This window comes from Lynx rufus, unplaced genomic scaffold (genome assembly GCF_022079265.1).
Source record: "Lynx rufus isolate CCGP_SWC_20201006 ecotype Redwood Valley unplaced genomic scaffold, mLynRuf1.p SCAF_9, whole genome shotgun sequence".
Taxonomy (NCBI): Eukaryota; Metazoa; Chordata; class Mammalia; order Carnivora; family Felidae; genus Lynx; species Lynx rufus.
Window position 1 is genome coordinate 59,156,881 of NW_025814897.1, and position 13,904 is coordinate 59,170,784.

At 39.7% G+C, this 13,904-nt stretch overlaps 1 protein-coding gene across 2 annotated transcripts in view; it reads left to right on the forward strand.

The window, feature by feature from the left end:
* The window catches only part of FCHSD2 (FCH and double SH3 domains 2), a 310,129-nt gene that overhangs the window by 252,129 nt on the left and 44,096 nt on the right, over nt 1-13,904 (forward strand). The window lies entirely within an intron of this gene.

Sequence of the window (13,904 nt, forward strand, 5' to 3'; positions counted from 1 at the left end):
TGTACAACAGGGAATAACAGGAGTGTGAAACCTGAGAGAAAAAAATAACACTGAACTTGGCCGTATGACTTCTCAAGCTTTCTGCCTAAAGGCCCTTTCTATATTGCAGTGTAGGGAGGGAGAACTTAAGCAGGGCACCACAGACTCACTGAGTTGAGATGACAGAAATCAGAGTTCAAGGAGCTGATGTGGCATGAATTTCAGGGCAAAGTACCAGACAACATGGAGATGCAAAGAAAGAATTCCAAACATGTACGTAGGTCTCCCCTTCAATCTGTTGAATACTAAACCACATAAGCATATGGTGAAATTCTACAATACTGGGTAGAGAATGACAGTGGAGATAAACTGAACGATTCCCAGAGATCACATAGGGCTAGGACACATTCAGGTTGTTCCTAGCCAAGGTTGAGGCTGCTCTTAGTTGACTATTCATGGATCATTTGGGGCATTCAAGAGACTACAGAAGGATCATACATTGGTTCCAGGGGTAAATTAGTCCTAGAATAAGGCTATTTTAGAATTAACCTAACAGAGCTTTAAAACAAGCTTCAGAAAGATCAAGCTAATCCACAAGTAATTTATTTGCCTGCCAGAAAAAAAAATCTCTTCAAAGGAAGGAAACAAAATCCAACATTTAACAACATAGTATTTATTATGTCAAGAGTAAAATTTGCAGGATACCTATGTGGCTCATTGAGTTGAGCATCCAATTCTTGATTACAGCTCAGGTCATGACCCCAGGGCCATGGGATCGAACCCTGCATCGGGCTTTGCACTGAACGTGGAGCCCTGGAGATTCATTCTCTCTCTCTCTCTCTCTCTCTCTCTCTCTCTCTCTCTCTCTCTCTCTCCCCCCTCTCTCTCTCCCCCTCTCTCTCTCCCCCTCTCCCCCCCCACCTGCTCTCCCTCTCTAAAAATTAAAAAAAATTAATTTAAACAAAAAATTTAAATTTGGGGCACCTGGGTGGCTCAGTCGGTTAAGTATCAGGCTCTTGGTTTCAGCTCAGGTCATGATCTCACAGTTTGTGAGTTGAAGTGCTGCATTGGGCTCCTCACTGACAGTGTGGAGCCTGCCTGGGATTCTCTTTCTCTCCCTCCCTCTCTGCCCTTCCCCTGCTCGCTCTCTCTGTCTCTCACTCTCAAAATAAATAAACTTAAAAAAAATTTTTTTAAAGAATCAAATTTACTAGATATTAAAAAATGCAAGAAGAATATGATCCATGACCAAAAGAAAAATCAATTAAAGCAGATCGATAAATGCTAGAGATGATGGAATTAGCAAATAAGGACTTTAGAACAGTAAGTAAGTTCAAGAATTTAAAAGAAAACAAACATGAACATATTGAAGAAAGAAAAGGAAGATATACAAAAGAACCAAATGGGAGGGTGGGGGGCACCTGTGGCTCAGTTGGTTAAGTGTCTGACTCTTGATTTCAGCTCAGGTCATGATCTCACAGTTTGTGAGTTTGAGCCCCGCATCAGGCTCTGCACTGACAGTGTGGAGCCTGCTTGGGATTCTCTGTCTCCCTGTCTCTCTGCCTTCCTCTCTCAAAAATAAATAAACATTGGGGCGCCTGGGTGGCTCAGTCGGTTGGGTGGCCGACTTCAGCCCAGGTCATGATCTCACGGTCCGTGAGTTCGAGCCCCATGTCAGGCTCTGGGCTGATGGCTCAGAGCCTGGAGCCTGTTGCAGATTCTGTGTCTCCCTCTCTCTGACCCTCCCCCGTTCATGCTTTGTCTCTCTCTGTCTCAAAAATAAATAAACGTTAAAAAAGATAAATAAATAAACATTAAAAAAAAGAACCAAATGGAACTTCTAAAGCTGAAAATACAATATTTGAAATGAAAAATTCAGTAGATTGGATGGCACCAAAAAAACGAGCTTAAAAGTATATATAGCAACAGAAACTATCTAATCTGAAGCACAGAGAGTGAAATAAAGACTTTATAAAAATGAAAAGAGCATCATTAATCTCTCCAGAATAATATGTGATCTATTATGTTTTGGGAGTTAAAGATATATTTGGAGACACAGAAGAAAGAGTCAGAAAAAATATTTGAAAAATTATAGCTAAAACTATCCAAGTTTAATAAAAAACTGTAAACCCATAAATGCAAGGAGCCCAACAAACCCCAGGAAGGTAAAACACAAAGATCACACCAAAGCGTTTCATAATCAATTTGTTAAAAAGCAGTGATATTAAATGGTATAAAACTGGAAATGTCCCCTTTAGGATCAGAAACAACACAAGGATGCCCTTTTTGCCACTTCTATTCTTTATAGAACTAGAAGTCCTAGCCACAGCCTTCACAGCCTTTTAGGGATCCAAATTGAGAAGAAAGAAGTAAAATGATCTCTGTTCACAAATGAAATGATCTTATACTCACACACACCTATTAGAACTAGTAAACAAATTCAGCAAAGTGCAAAATTACACAAAAATGAATTATGTTTTATACACTAACAATATACAATCCAAAAAGGAAATTAAGAAAATAATTCCATTTACAGTACCATCAAAAAGAATAAAATACTTAGGAATAAACCACAGAGGCAAATGACTTGTACACTTAAAACTGTAAGTCATTGATGAAAGTAGTTAAATAAGATATAAGTAAATGGAAAGACATCCTGTGTTTATGGAATGGAAGATAATGTTAAGATGACAGTACCACCCAAAATGATCTACAGATTCAGTGCAATCCCTATCAAAATTCCAACGGTATTTTTTTGCAGGAATAGAAAAACCCATCCTAAAATTCATATGGAATCTCAAGGAACCCCAGGTAGCCAAAACAGTCTTGAAAAAGAACAAGGTTGAAAGTCTCCTACTCCCTGACCTTAAAACTTATTACAAAAGGGTGCCTGGGCGGCTCAGTCAGTTAAGTGTCTGACTCCTGGTTTTGGCTCAGGTCATGATCTCCTGGTTCATGAGTTCGAGCCCCACATCAAGCTCTGTGCTGCCAGTGTGGAGCCTGCTTGGGATTCTCTCACTCCCTCTCTCTGCCCCTTCCCTGCTCGCTCTCTTGTTCTCTCAAAATAAATAAACATTAAAAAATTTACTACAAAGCTATTCAAAGTATTAAATATAAAGTAGTCAAAACATTGTAGTATTGGCATGACAGACATACAGACTAATGGAAAAGAAGTATCAATATTTTCATTTTATTTTTATTTTTTTAACATGGGGAACTCAAGTTTTTTTTTTATTTTAATTCCAGTATAGGTAACATACAATGTTATGTTAGTTTCAGGTGTACAATATAGTGATTCAACAGTTCCATACATTACTCAGTGCTCAGTATGGTAAGTGTACTCTTAATCCCCTAACCTATTTCACCCATCTTCCCAGCTACCTCCTTTCTGGTAACCACCAGTTCTCTATATTTAAGAGTCTGTTTTTTGGTTTATCTCTTTTTTTCTTTGTTCATTTGTAGAGGTCTCAATATTTTTAAAATAACAGCTATCTCCAAATTAATCCATATATTCAGTGCAATCCAAGTCAAACATCCAGCAGGGATTTTTATAGAAATGGACAAAATGCTTCTAAAGCATACATGGAAAAGCAAATGATCTAGAATAGCCAAAGCAATTTGAAAAATAAGAACAAGCCTTTCCAGAGTGAAACATGGCGATGTAGGAGGACGCTGGGCTCACTGCGTCCTGCTGATCACTTAGATTCCACCTACACCTGCTTAAATAACCCAGAAAACCGCCAGAAGACTAGCAGGACGGAGTCACCGGAGCCAAGCGCAGACGAGAGGCCCACGGAAGAGGGTAGGAAGGGCGGCGATGCAGAGCGCGCTCCACGGACTGGCAGGAGGGAGCCGGGGCGGGGGGCAGCCCTCTGGCAAATCAGAGCCCCCGAGTCTAGTTTGCAAAAGCAGAGGGGCTGGACGGAGTGTGTTCCGACAGCGAGCGGGACTTGACATCTGGAAGGTTATAAGCTAACAGCTCTGCTCCGAGAGTGGGAGGGCTGGAGGACAACGGGAGGGAGAGTTGTTGAGCCCCGGACCACAGAGCTCAGCTTGGCGGGAAACAAAGGCACTCACCAGTGCCATCTCCCTCGCCCATCCCCCAGCCAAAATCCCAAAGGGAACCAGTTCCTGCCAGGGAACTTACTTGCACTGCGCAAACACCCAACACTGTGCTTCTGCGGATCCATGCCTCCGGCGGCAAGTCTGACTCCCTCCCAGTGCCGCAGGGCCCCTCCTGAAGTGGATCACTGAAGGAAAAGCAAGCTGAGCCTGCCCCTCCTGCCTCTGTGCACCTTGCTGATCCACCCCAGCTAATACACCAGATCCCCAGCACCACAAGCCTGGCACTGTGCAAGTAGCCCAGACGGGCCACGCCACCCCACAGTGAAGCCCGCCCCTAGGAGAGGGAAGAGAAGGTACACACCAGTCTGACTGTGGCCCCAGCAGTGGGCTGGGGCAGACATCAGGTCTGACTGTGGCTCTGCCCACCAGCGCAAGTTATTCAAGACAGCACAGGAGAAGTGCCCTGCAGTTCCGCACCACTCCAGGGACTATCCAAAATGACGAAACGGAAGAATTCCCCTCAAAAAAACCTCCAGGAAATAACGACAGCTAACAAACTGATCAAAAGCGATTTAAACAATATAACAGAAAGTGAATTTAGAATAATAGTCATAAAATTAATAGCTGGGCTTGAAAACAGTATAAAGGACAGCAGAGAATCTATTGCTACAGAGATCAAGGGACTAAGGAACAGCCAGGAGGAGCTAAAAAATGCTATTAATGAGCTGCAAAATAAAATGGAGACGACCACAGCTCAGATTGAAGAGGCAGAGGAGAGAATAGGTGAACTAGAAGATAAAATTATGGAAAAAGAAGAAGCTGAGAAAAAGATAAAAAAAATCCAGGAGTATGAGGGGAAAATTAGAGACTAAGTGATGCACTAAAGAGAAATAATCTACGCATAATTGGTATCCCAGAGGAGGAAGAGAGAGGGAAAGGTGCTGGAAGTGTACTTGAAGAAATAATAGCTGAGAACTTCCCTGATCTGGGGAAGGAAAAAGGCATTGAAATCCAAGAGGCACAGAGAACTCCCTTCAGACGTAACTTGAATCGATCTTCTGCACGACCTATCCTAGTGAAACTGGCAAAATACAAGGACAAAGAGAAAATTCTGAAAGCAGCGTAGGATAAACGTGCTCTAACATATAAAGGGAGACCGATAAGACTCGTGACGGATCTCTCTACTGAAACTTGGCAGGCCAGAAAGGAATGGCAGGAAATCTTCAATGTGATAAACAGAAAAAATATGCAGCGGAGAATCCTCTATCCAGCAAATCTGTCATTTAGAATAGAAGGAGAGATAAAGATCTTCCCAAACAAACAAAAACTGAAGGAATTCATCACCACTAAACCAGCCCTACAAGAGATCCTAAGGGGGGTCCTGTGAGACAAAGTACCAGAGACATCGCTACTAGCATGAAACCTACAGACATCACAATGACTCTGAACCCATATCTTTCTATAATAACACTGAATGTAAATGGACTAAATGCACAAACCAAAAGACATAGGGTATCAGAATGGATAAAAAAAACAAGACCCATCTATTTGCTGTCTGCAAGAGACTCATGTTAGACCTGAGGACACTTTCAGATTGAAAGTGAGGGGATGGAGAACTATTTATCATGCTACTGGAAGTCAAAAGAAAGCTGGAGTAGCCATACTTATATCAGACAAACTAGACTTTAAATTAAAGGCTGTAACAAGAGATGAAGAAGGGCATTATATAATAATTACAGGATCTATCCATCAAGAAGAACTAACAATTATAAATGTCTATGCGCCGAATACGGGAGCCCCCAAATATATAAAACAATTATTCACAAACATAAGCAACCTTATTGACAAGAATGTGGTAATTGCAGGGGACTTTAATACCCCATTTACAACAATGGATAGATCATCTAGACACATGGTCAATAAAGAAACAAGGGCCCTGAATGATACATTGAATCAGATGGACTTGACAGATATACTTAGAACTCAGCATCCCAAAGCAACAGAATATACTTTCTTCTCGAGTGCACATGGAACATTCTACAAGATAGATCACATACTGGGACACAAAACAGCCCTTCATAAGTATACAAGAATTGAGATCATGTCATGCATACTTTTGGACCACAATGCTGTGAAGCTTGAAATCAACCACAGGAAAAAGTCTGGAAAACCTCCAAAAGCATTGAGGTTAAAGAACACCCTACTAAAGAATGAATGGGTCCACCAAGCAATGAGAGAAGAAATTCAAAAATATATGGAAACAAACGAAAATGAAAATACAACAATCCAAACGCTTTGGGACGCAGCGAAGGCAGTCCTGAGAGGAAAATACATTGCAATCCAGGCCTATCTCAAGAAACAAGAAAAATCCCAAATACAAAATCTAACAGCACACCTAAAGGAAATAGAAGCAGAGCAACAAAGACACCCCAAACCCAGCAGAAGAAGAGAAATAATAAAGATCAGAGCATAAACAATATAGAATCTAAAAAAACTGTAGAGCAGATCAATGAAACCAAGAGTTGGTTTTTTGAAAAAATAAACAAAATTGATAAATCTCTAGCCAGGCTTCTCGAAAAGAAAAGGGAGATGACCCAAATAGATAAAATCATGAATGAAAATGGAATTATTACAGCCAATCCCTCAGAAATACAAGCAATTATCAGGGAATACTATGAAAAATTATATGCCAACAAACTGGACAACCTGGAAGAAATGGAAAAATTCCTAAACACGCACACACTTCCAAAATTCAAACTGGAGGAAATAGAAAGCTTGAACAGACCCATAACCAGCAAAGAAATTGAATCAGTTATCAAAAATCTCCCAACAAATAAGAGTCCAGGACCAGATGGCTTCCCTGGGGAATTCTACCAGATATTTAAAGCAGAGATAATACCTATCCTTCTCAAGCTATTCCAAGAAATAGAAGGGGAAGGAAAACTTCCAGACTCATTCTGTGAAGCCAGTATTACTTTGATTCCTAAACCAGACAGAGACCCAGTAAAAAAAGAGAACTACAGGCCAATATCTCTGATGAATATGGATGCAAAACTTCTCAATAAGATACTAGCAAATCGGAGTCAACAGCTTATATAAAGAATTATTCACCATGATGAAGTGGGATTCATTCCTGGGCCGCAGGGCTTGTTCAACATTTGCAAATCAATCAACGTGATACAACACATTAATAAAAGAAAAGATAAGAACCATATGATCCTGTCAATCAGTGCAGAAAAAGCATTTGACAAAATTCAGCATCCTTTCTTAATAAAAACTCTCGAGAAAGTCGGGATAGAAGGAACATACTTAAACATCATAAAACCATTTATGAAAAGCCCCCAGCCAATATCATCCTCAGTGGGGGGAAAACTGAGAGCTTCCCCCTGAGATCAGGAACACGACAGGGATGTCCACTCTCACCGCTGTTGTTTAACCTAGTGTTGGAAGTGCTAGCATCAGCAATCAGACAACAAAAGGAAATCAAAGGCATCAAAATTGGCAGAGATGAAGTCAAGCTTTCACTTTTTGCAGATGACATGATATTATACATGGAAAATCCGATAGACTCCACCAAAAGTCTGCTAGAACTGATACATGAATTCAGCAAAGTTGCAGGATACAAAATCAATGTACAGAAATCAGTTGCATTCTTATACACTAATAATGAAACAGCAGAAAGACAAAGAAACTGATCCCATTCACAATTGCACCAAGAAGCATAAAATACCTAGGAATAAATCTAACCAAAGATGTAAAAGATCTGTGTGCTGAAAACTATAGAAAGCTTATGAAGGAAATTGAAGAAGATATAAAGAAATGGAAAAACATTCCATGCTCATGGGTTGGAAGAATAAATATTGTTAAAATGTCAATACTACCCAAAGCTATCTACACATTCAGTGCAATCCCAATCAAAATTGCACCAACATTCCTCTCGAAGCTAGAACAAGCAATCCTAAAATTCATATGGAACCACAAAAGGCCCCGAATAGCCAAAGGAATTTTGAAGACGAAGACCAAAGCAGGAGGCATCACAATCCCAGACTTTAGCCTCTACTCCAAAGCTGTCATCATCAAGACAGCATGGTATTGGCACAAAAACAGACACACAGACCAATGGAATAGAATAGAAACCCCAGAACTAGACCCACAAAATATGGCCAACTAGTCTTTGACAAAGCAGGAAAGAATATCCAATGGAAAAAAGACAGTCTCTTTAACAAATGGTGCTGGGAGAACTGGACAGCAACATGCAGAAGAATGAAACTACACCACTTTCTTACACCATTCACAAAAATAAACTCAAAATGGATAAAGGACCTGAATGTGAGACAGGAAACCATCAAAACCCTAGAGGAGAAAGCAGGAAAAGACCTCTCTGACCTCAGCTGCAGCAATTTCTTCCTTGACACATCCCCAAGGGCAAGGGAATTAAAAGCAAAAATGAACTATTGGGACCTCCTCAAGATAAAAAGCTTCTGCACAGCAAAGGAAACAATCAACAAAACTAAAAGGCAACCAACAGAGTGGGAAAACATATTTGCAAATTACATATCAGACCAACGGCTAGCATCCAAAATCTATAAAGAGCTCACCAAACTCCACACCCAAAAAACAAATACTCCAGTGAAGAAATGGGCAGAAAACATGAATAGACACTTCTCTAAAGAAGACATCCAGATGGCCAACAGGCACATGAAAAGATGCTCAACATCGCTCCTCATCAGGGAAATACAAATCAAAACCACGCTCAGATATCACCTCACGCCAGTCAGAGTGGCCAAAATGAACAAATCATGAGACTATAGATGCTGGAGAGGATGTGGAGAAATGGGAACCCTCTTGCACTGTTGGTGGGAATGCAAACTGGTGCAGCCACTCTGGTAAACAGTGTGGAGGTTCCTCAAAAAATTAAAAATAGACCTACCCTATGACCCAGCAATAGCACTGCTAGGAATTTACCCAAGGGATACAGGAGTACTGATGCATAGGGGCACTTGTACCCCAATGTTCATAGCAGCACTCTCAACAATAGCCAAATTGTGGAAAGAGCCTAAATGTCCATCAACTGATGAATGGATAAAGAAATTGTGGTTTATATACACAATGGAGTACTACGTGGCAATGAGAAAGAATGAAATATGGCCCTTTGTAGCAACGTGGATGGAACTGGAGAGTGTGATGCTAAGTGAAATAAGCCATACAGAGAAAGACAGATACCATATGGTTTCACTCTTATGTGGATCCTGAGAAACTTAACAGAAACCCGTGGGGGAGGGGAAGGGAAAAAAAAAAAGAGGTTAGAGTGGGAGAGAGCCAAAGTATAAGAGACTCTTAAAGAACAAACTGAGGGTTGATGGGGGGTGGGAGGGAGGGGAGGGTGGGTGATGGGTATTGAGGAGGGCATCTTTTGGGATGAGCACTGGGTGTTGTATGGAAACCAATTTGACAATAAATTTCATACATTAAAAAAAAGAAAAGAAAAAAGAAAATTGGAGGGCTTACTCTACCTCATTTCAAGATATAAAACTACAAAAATCAAGATACGGTAGTATTGGTGTAAGAATAGACTTACAGGAGGCGCCTGGGTGACTCAGTGAGTTAAGCCCCTGACTTCGGCTTAGGTCATGATGTTCCAATTTGTGAGCTCAATCCCCACTTCGGGCTCTGCACTGTCAGCGTGAGATTGTCTCTCCCTCCCCCTGTCTCTCACTTTCAGCCCCTCATTGGTTTCTCTCAGCCCCTCGTACACTTATGCCCTCTCTCTTTTAAAAGTAAATAAATAATAAAAATAAATAAATGGTTTTTTTTTTTAAAAAGAAAGGACTTACAGATGAATAGAACAAAATAGAGAGTCTAGAAATAGGCACACACATACATAGTCCAGTGATTTTTTTTTTTAATTTTTTTTTTTAATTTTTTTTTTTCAACGTTTATTTATTTTGGGACAGAGAGAGACAGAGCATGAACGGGGAAGGGGCAGAGAGAGAGGGAGACACAGAATCGGAAACAGGCTCCAGGCTCTGAGCCATCAGCCCAGAGCCTGACGCAGGGCTCGAACTCACAGACCGCGAGATCGTGACCTGGCTGAAGTCGGACGCTTAACCGACTGCGCCACCCAGGCGCCCCAGTCCAGTGATTTTTAACAAAGATGTAACAAACTTGTAAAAATGTTAAATAAATTTTAATAAAAATGAATCTAGCCATGTTTTAAGCACATGACTAGGGTGCAAGGATGATTCAACATTAGAAAATTTATCAGTATAATAAACTGCATTTATCCAGTAAAGATGAAAATTTCTATGATTATTTTATAGTTACCAAAAAAGCATATTATAAAACTTGTTATCTCTTAATGATTCAAAAATAAAACCGGGGTATCTGGGTGGCTCAGTAAGTTAAGCGTCCGACTTCAGCTTAGGTCATGATCTCATGATCTCATGGTCCGTGGCTTCCAGCTGACAGCTGAGAGTTCAGAGCCTGGAAGCTGCTTTGGATTCTGTGTCTCAAGGGGTGCCTGGGTGGCTCAGTTGGTTAAGTTGATTCTGTGTCTCCCTCTCTCTCTCTCCCTACCCCACTTGCTCTGTGTCTCTTTCTCTCAAAAATAAATAAACATTAAAAAAAATAAAACAAAATTCACAGCCAGCCAGATAAAGAACTTTTCATCCTAAAAAGGATATCTTCCTGAGACTTACTGCAAACATTATACTTGATGGGGTTGTATTAGTTTTATATATCTGCCATAACAAATTACCACAAACTTAGTAGTTTAAAATAACAGTACAAATTTCTCATCTCACAGTTCTGTAGATCAGAAGTCTGGGTGGGCTTGGCTGATTTTACTGCTCAGGCTCTAACAAGGCCGAAATCCTCTGGAGTAGGACCCACTTCCATGCTCATTCAGATTGTTGTCACAATCTAGTTCCTAATAACTGTAGGACTGAGGTCCCTGCTTCTTTGCTGTCAGTTAGGGGCTACCCTTAGCTCCTAGAGGCTACTCTCTCTGGTCCTTCTACATGTGCTCATACATCTCAGAGTCAGCAATGATGCATTGAACGCTTCCCATGCTTGGAATCTCCCTGACTTGTTTTTGGCCCCTCTCTTTTCTCATACCAGCTGGAGAAAGTTCTGTGCTTATAAGGTCTCATAATGATTAGATTGAGCCACTTTGATAATCCAGAATAATCTCCCTATCTTAAGGTCTATAACGCTAATATAAGTGTAAATTATATTTTACATATAAACAGTTTCAGGAAATTAGGGTGTGGACATGTTTGGAAGCCATTCTGCCTACTAAAATGGTAAAATAAGAAAACAGTACCCATCATCACCACTAGTTTTTAGTGTCATAAGATTTAGTCAGTACATTAATGAAAGAAAAATAAAGTGTTTAAATATTAGGAAAAGGTACACCTGTCATTATTTATAGATGATGTGATTGTGGACTCCCCAAAATATGTGACCCAACTGTCACACAGACGTAATAAGAGCTCAATAAGGTGAAGAGATTTAACACTATCACAGAAATCGTTAGATTTCTTAGTAACTAGAAATAATAAATTACAAAATGCAATTAGAAAAAAAAAAATTCACCATAGCAGTAAAATACTGATGAATTAACCAGGGAAATATCATGACCTGTAAGAAGACATTTTTTTTAACCAATGAACATAAAAGATGACCTGAGTAATTGTGGAGAGATGCCAAAAAAATGTGGATTTTTGTATTTATTTGTAATTTCAATGCAATCCCAATGAAACCAAAAAGATATTTTTATTTCTTAAAAGATTTTATTTATTGGGGCACCTGGGTGGCTCAGTTGGGTAAGCCTCTGACTTTGGCTCAAGTCATGATCTCAGAGTTTGTGAGTTCAAGCCCTGCATCAGCCACTGTGCTGACAGCTCAGAGTCTGGAGTCTGCTTCAGATTCTGTTTCTCCCTCTCTCTCTCTGCCCCTTCTCCACTAGTGCGCTCTCTCTGTCTCTCTCTCTCTCTCTCTCTCTCTCTCTGTCTCTCTCTCTCTTGCTCACTCACTCTCTCAAAAATAAACACTAAAAAAGATTTTTTTAAGATTTTATTTTTTAAATTAGTAATTATTTTACATTCTTTTTAAAAAATTTTTTTAAGTTTTATTTGAGAGAGAGTGAGCACACACAAGTGGGGGAGGGGCAGAGAGAAAGAGAGACAGAATCCCAAGCAGGCTCCAAACCATTAGCACAGAGCCCGATGTGGGGCTCAAACCCATGAACCATGAGATTTTGACCTGAGCCAAGATCAAGACTCACTTAACCAACTGTGCCACCCAGGTGCCCCTAACGATTTTATTTTTAAGTAATCTCTACACCCAACATGAGGCTTGAACTTAACAACCCCAAGATCAAGAGTCACACACTCTACTGACTGAGCCAGCCAGGCACCCCTAAAAAGATATTTTCAAAGGAATTTAAAAATCTGGCTCTAAAAATGTTTCTGGATTTTTTTTTAATGTGCAGGAATAGCCAAGAACAACGAGACTTACGTGCCTTAGCACATACTGAAATACAATAATGACCATAGTAATTAAAACTGGTATTATACAGAAATTAACAAATATATTTTAAAAAATGATCTGTATGCGTATGGACCATTAGATACTGATTGAAATCAACCAACCGTAAAAAAGTCATTTTGAAGAGCCAAAGAAATTTCATGATGAACAGCATAGTAAGGCTACCAAAGGACTCATTTAGTAGGTCTGTTGATGGTATTATAGTTTTATTTTTTCTTAAAGTTCATATTTTCAGAGACTTCTAATAAGGCATGTAGGAGTGAAATGACATGATGTTTGAAATTTGCTTTAAAATAATCTAGCCAAGAAAAAAAAGACTAAGCAATGTAGATGTAGAAAAATCTTGCTGACTGTTGAATCTTGATGATCAGTATATTGGAAGTTCAGCATACTAGGCTCTTTACTTTTGATTATATTTGAAATTTTTCATAATAAAATTGTTCATGGCATTTCAAATCTTTGGGAGAAGGATTTATTCAGTAAATAGTATTAGAGCAATTGTCTGTGCATCTGGGGAAAAAATATAAAGTTAGATTCCTCCCTTCCACTGTAATACAGAATAAATTTAGAGTAATTAAAGAGACATGTGCTAAACACAAATGATTAAACCTGGAAAATATAGAATATTTTTGGTATATTACAGATGACTTTTTTTTAGTGTTTATTTTGAGAGAGAGAACGAATGGGGAAGGAGCAAAGAGAGAAGGAGAGAGAGAATCCCAAAGCAAGCTCCACACTGCCAGTGTGGAGCCCAATACAAGGGCTTGATCTCACAAATCACAAGATCATGACCTGAGCCAAAATCAGGAGTCAATTACTTAACTGACTGAGCCACCCAGGCGCCCCTACAGATGACTTCTTAAGCAAGACACAAAACCCAGAACCCATAAAGGAAGAAACCGATAAATGTGACCACATAAAAAATAAACATTTCTATAAAACTAAAGAACTTTAAAAAGTTACGAGAAAAGGAATAGAATGAGACATTTGTGTTTGTTTTTTAATATTTATTCATTTTGAGAGAGCTCAAGCAGGAGAGGGGGGCGGTACAGAGAATCTCCGCACTGCAGCATGGAGCCTGATGCGGGACTTGAACCCATGAACCGTGAGATCATGACATGAACTGAAACCAAGAGTCAGATGCTTAACCAACTGAGCCACCCAGGCACCTCTGACACCTCTGGCACGTCTGACATAACAGATAAAGGACTAATATCTAGAAAGATGTTTAATAAGTAACAAAAAGACAAAAAAAAAAACAGAAGAATGATAGAGTCTATGAACTGTCCATTTATAAAAATAGAAATAAA